Genomic DNA, 4708 nt, shown 5'->3' with positions numbered 1-4708 from the left:
GGCGATGCAAACAGGTTAGAATTGCCTACAGAGTATTGCCAAATGGGATTTAATAAACTCCCTTAGGCACCTGAAAAGGTAAGTGATGTCGTCAGGTGTTGATCCTCACACTCATTGACACACATTGTCCTGGATGGAAGAGCAGTGTGGTGGAAAGCACAATGTCATGGTGCTTATGATTTCTTCAACTTTATTGAATTTGTTAGGAGTTCCAATGAGACAGGTTTGTAAATTCAATTAGGTATTATGACACATTTGGGAATTGGATTAAAGGGGGATATGGAAAATCCATTGACCGATCATTTATATAATCAAAAATGTACATTATAGTAACATAGCAATACCATAGTATTTAGAGTGTTGTATTCTATAGTATTTTTCATATGAGCATCCATCCGTCATCCCCAGCAGAATTTCTCAGCTGTGGAGAGACATACTGAATGAAGTCATGAAATATGCTGACCATTAACTGTTAATCACTTTCAGAGAAAATGGGATAATCAGCACTTTCAAAAATTGGACTGTCAATCATAAATAAGATTAATGCACTTCTATGTATATTCATCATAATTTTCTATTTATCAGGAAATATAGATTCATGATATACAGCTGCAGCACAGGCAGGCCACACGAAATGATCTAGTAATGAGCACTGTGGAGCAGTACAATGTAGTTTAGTGACATTAGTCCTCAAAATAGTGTTAGTTAACATAGCCAATATATAGGTCTGTGTCCCAAATGGCTTTTACCATACATACCAACTTTCAGTCCTACCTCAGTACAATAGTTTGAATGAACAGAACAGAATTGGTTATATGGATCCCAAATTGCACCCTATTTTCTACATATTGTACTTCTGGGCTCCTGGGTAAATGACTACAATCTATATTTTATGTGAGTGTGTGTGTGTGTGTGCATGCGTAGCTGCATGCATCCATGTTTGTTTTTCACTAAGTAGAAGGCAATTGAGCCTGCATGGACTCAACGAGATTGATGGCTCTTTTAATTTACTTTTACCCACCCTAGCAGAAAGACTAAAGTAAAATGTATAACCATTATAAGAGGTGATCTGGGGTCTATTTCTTCCAACATTGTTATCATGTCTGTATTCCAGTTAACTGAAACCGATAGATAGCAACCTGACAATATCATCTGTAATGCGGACAAAGCAATGCACAGGATCCGTCAGTGGTGCCGGACTCAGAAACCTGAGATTAATTTTACTAACTTCCTCTGTTGCTCATACAAATAAAGTAATGAAATATTACACAGAACAAGCATAACTGCTGAATATAACTCCAGTCCATAGTTTTTACTTTATTTATTGGTATTTTGTATTTTCTCATTTGCATCAACAACTTGGAGAATAGTATATAGTGAAAAAAATATCCACCATCCTATTCCCAAGTTTACTTTACAAAATGACATGCATATTTTAGAAAGTAATGATGTTAGCTTAGACAATATTTGTTAATATGCCCTTATTTTTTAAACTGTATATATTTATTATGACATTCAGATATTATATACAGTGCCCTCGATAATTATTGGCACCCCTATTAAAGATTAGTAAAAAAAGGTTATACAATATTCACAATTTGGTGAATTTTAATGCTACGCTGAAAAAAATGAGAAACATTCAACGTTTAATCGAAGTCAACTTATTCTGTGAAAAAATATCTGTTATCAAGAAATTATTAATTTGGTTCAGGTAATCCCCTAATCATTACCTCATTAAGTAAAATGAGGTGTGCCTGTGTTGGAATTTAGCTGACACTGGAAGGGAATGGCTGCCATACATGTAAACATGCTGATTTAAGAAAGATTAGGAGTGGTCTCATAAATTTTTCCAGAGGTGTATATATGCTGTATGTATATACAGCTCTTGAAAAAAAAAGAGACGACTGCACCTTTTTCTTTACTTTCCAAATAAGTTGAAAAGGAAAGTTTTGAGTGAGGAACAGAATCGTTCAATTTGCAGTGGTCTCTAAATTTGAATCCTTCTTTCCCTTCACACAGTTGGGTCCAGAAATATTTGGACAATTTTCATAATTCTGGCTCTGTACGCCACCACAATGGATTTCAAATGAAACAACCGGTGTTATCATTTACATTTGAACCCCTGAAATAATGGGACTGTTTATGAAAATGGTTGTAATTCAAAAAAATCAACACTTCAGAATTCATCCGGCTGCTTCTGTCTTCTGTCACATTATCAGTAAACATTAGTGACCCAGTGCCATTGGAAGCCATGCATGTCCATGCCATTACACTGCCTCCACCGGGTTTAAGAGAGGATGTGGTATGCTTCGGATCATGATCCATTCCAAGCCTTCTCCATACCTTTTTCTTCCCATCATTCTGGTGAAGGTTGGCCTTATTTTCATCTGTCAAAACAATGCTGCTCCAGAACTGGGGTGGCTGTTTTAGATGTTTTTTGAGAAAGTCACATCTGGCCATTCTATTCTTGAAGCTTATAAATGGTTTGCAACTTGTGGTGAACCCTCTGTATTTACTCTCGTGAAGTCTTCTCTTGATGGTAGACTTGGATAATGATGTGCCTACATCCTGGAGAGTGTTCTTCACTTGGTTGGATGTTGTGAATAGGTTTTTCTTTACCATGGAAAGGATCCTACGATCATCCACCACTGTTGTCTTCCGTGGACATCCAGGCCTTTTTGTGTTGCAGAGCTCACTAGCGCATTCTTTTTTTCTCAGAATGTACCAAACTGTTGATTTGGCCACTCCTAATGTTCGTGCTATCTCTCTGGTATATATATAAATATATATATACAGTAGGGAGAACAACTATTTGATACACTGCCGATTTTGCAGGTTTTCCCACTTACAAAGCATGTAGAAGTCTGTAATTTTTATCATAGGTACTCTTCAAGTGTGAGTGACGGAATCTAAAACAAAAATCCAGGAAATAACAGTATGATTTTTAAGTAATTAATTTGTATTTTATTTATGTATTTATTTTAAGATCTCGTGATACATGGCCCCATCCGTCGTCCTGTCCCCTTTGCGCAAAAGCATCCCCAAAGAATGATGTTTCCACCTCCATGCTTCATGGTTGGGATGGTGTTCTTGGGGTTGTACTCATCCTTCTTCTTCTTCCAAACACGGCGAGTGGAGTTTAGACCAAAAAGCTCTATTTTTGTCTCATCAGACCAAATTACCTTCTCCCATTCCTCCTCTGCGTCATCCAGATGGTCATTGGCAAACTTCAAACGGGCCTGGACATGCGCTGGCTTGAGCAGGGGGACCTTGCGTGCCCTGCAGGATTTTAATCCATGACGGCGTAGTGTGTTACTAATGGTATTCTTTGAGACTGTGGTCCCAGCTCTCTTCAGGTCATTGACTAGGTCCTGCCATGTAGTTCTGGGCTGGTCCCTCACCTTCCTCATGATCATTGATGCCACACAAGGTGAGATCTTGCACGGAGCCCCAGACCGAGGGAGATTGACCGTTTTCCATTTTCTAATAATTGCCCTAACCCTAACCCTAACCCTAACCCTTCTCACCAAGCTGCTTGCCTATTGTCCTGTAGCCCATCCCAGTCTTGTGCAGGTCTACAATTTTATCCCTGATGTCCTTACACAGCTCTCTGGTCTTGGCCATTGTGGAAAGGTTGGAGTCTGTTTGATTGAGTGTGTGGACAGGTGTCTTTTATACAGGTAACGAGTTCAAACAGGTGCAGTAAAACAGGTAATGAGTGGAGAACTGGAGGGCTTCTTAAAGAAAAACTAACAGGTCTGTGAGAGCCGGAATTCTGACTGGTTGGTAGGTGATCAAATACTTATGTCATGAAATAAAATGCAAATTAATTATTTTAAAATCATACAATGGGATTTTCTGGATTTTTGCTTTGTAAGAGGGGAAACCTGCAAAATCGTCAGTGTATCAAATGCTTGTTCTCCCCACTGTATATATATATATATATATATATATATATATATATATATATATATATATATATATATATATATATATAATTATTTTTTCAGCATATGGCCAGTTTCACTTGCATTGAGAGCTCCTTTGACCGCATGTTGTGGATTCACAGCAACAGCTTCCAAATGTGAATGCCACACCTGGAATCAACTCCGGACCTTTTACCTGCTTAGCTGATAAAGAAATATTGAAGGAATAGCCCACACCTGTCCACGAAACAGCTATTGAGTCAAATGTCCAATCACTTTTGGTCCCTTGAAAAAGAGAGGGCTATGTATTAAAGACCTGTAAATCCTAAACCCTTCCTTAAATTTGGATGTGAATACCCTCAAAGTTAACACGTGAGACTGCACCTAAAGCCCATATTCATTATTTAACTGTACCTTGAATACATTTTGGTAAACTGCCAAAATAACAAAACTTGTGTCAGCGTCCTATTATTTCCAGACCTATCTGTGTGTGTGTTTGTATGTATGCGTGTGTGTGTGTTTGTGTGTGTGTATATATAATATTGGCAAGTACCAGTACCGTCCATGTGCAGTTAGCAGGGCAAGCATCGCCTCTGCCCAACTGCCCCTATTTGGATCTTGTCAAGTAAGGGTTCCAGAGAGGCAGCTCCTGGCAAATGCCAAGGTAAATTCTGGAATACAAACCACTGAAAATTATTTGTGAGAAGATCAAGATAAAGAATTGGAGGTGTAACACTGTAAGTCCCAAAAGTGTGTCAGTAGATGCTCTACAGATTAACTAC

The sequence above is a fragment of the Esox lucius genome, chromosome 21 (assembly GCF_011004845.1).
Source record: "Esox lucius isolate fEsoLuc1 chromosome 21, fEsoLuc1.pri, whole genome shotgun sequence".
Taxonomy (NCBI): Eukaryota; Metazoa; Chordata; class Actinopteri; order Esociformes; family Esocidae; genus Esox; species Esox lucius.
The sequence above is the reverse complement of the archived record's forward strand: the minus strand, read 5'-3'. Positions refer to the sequence as shown.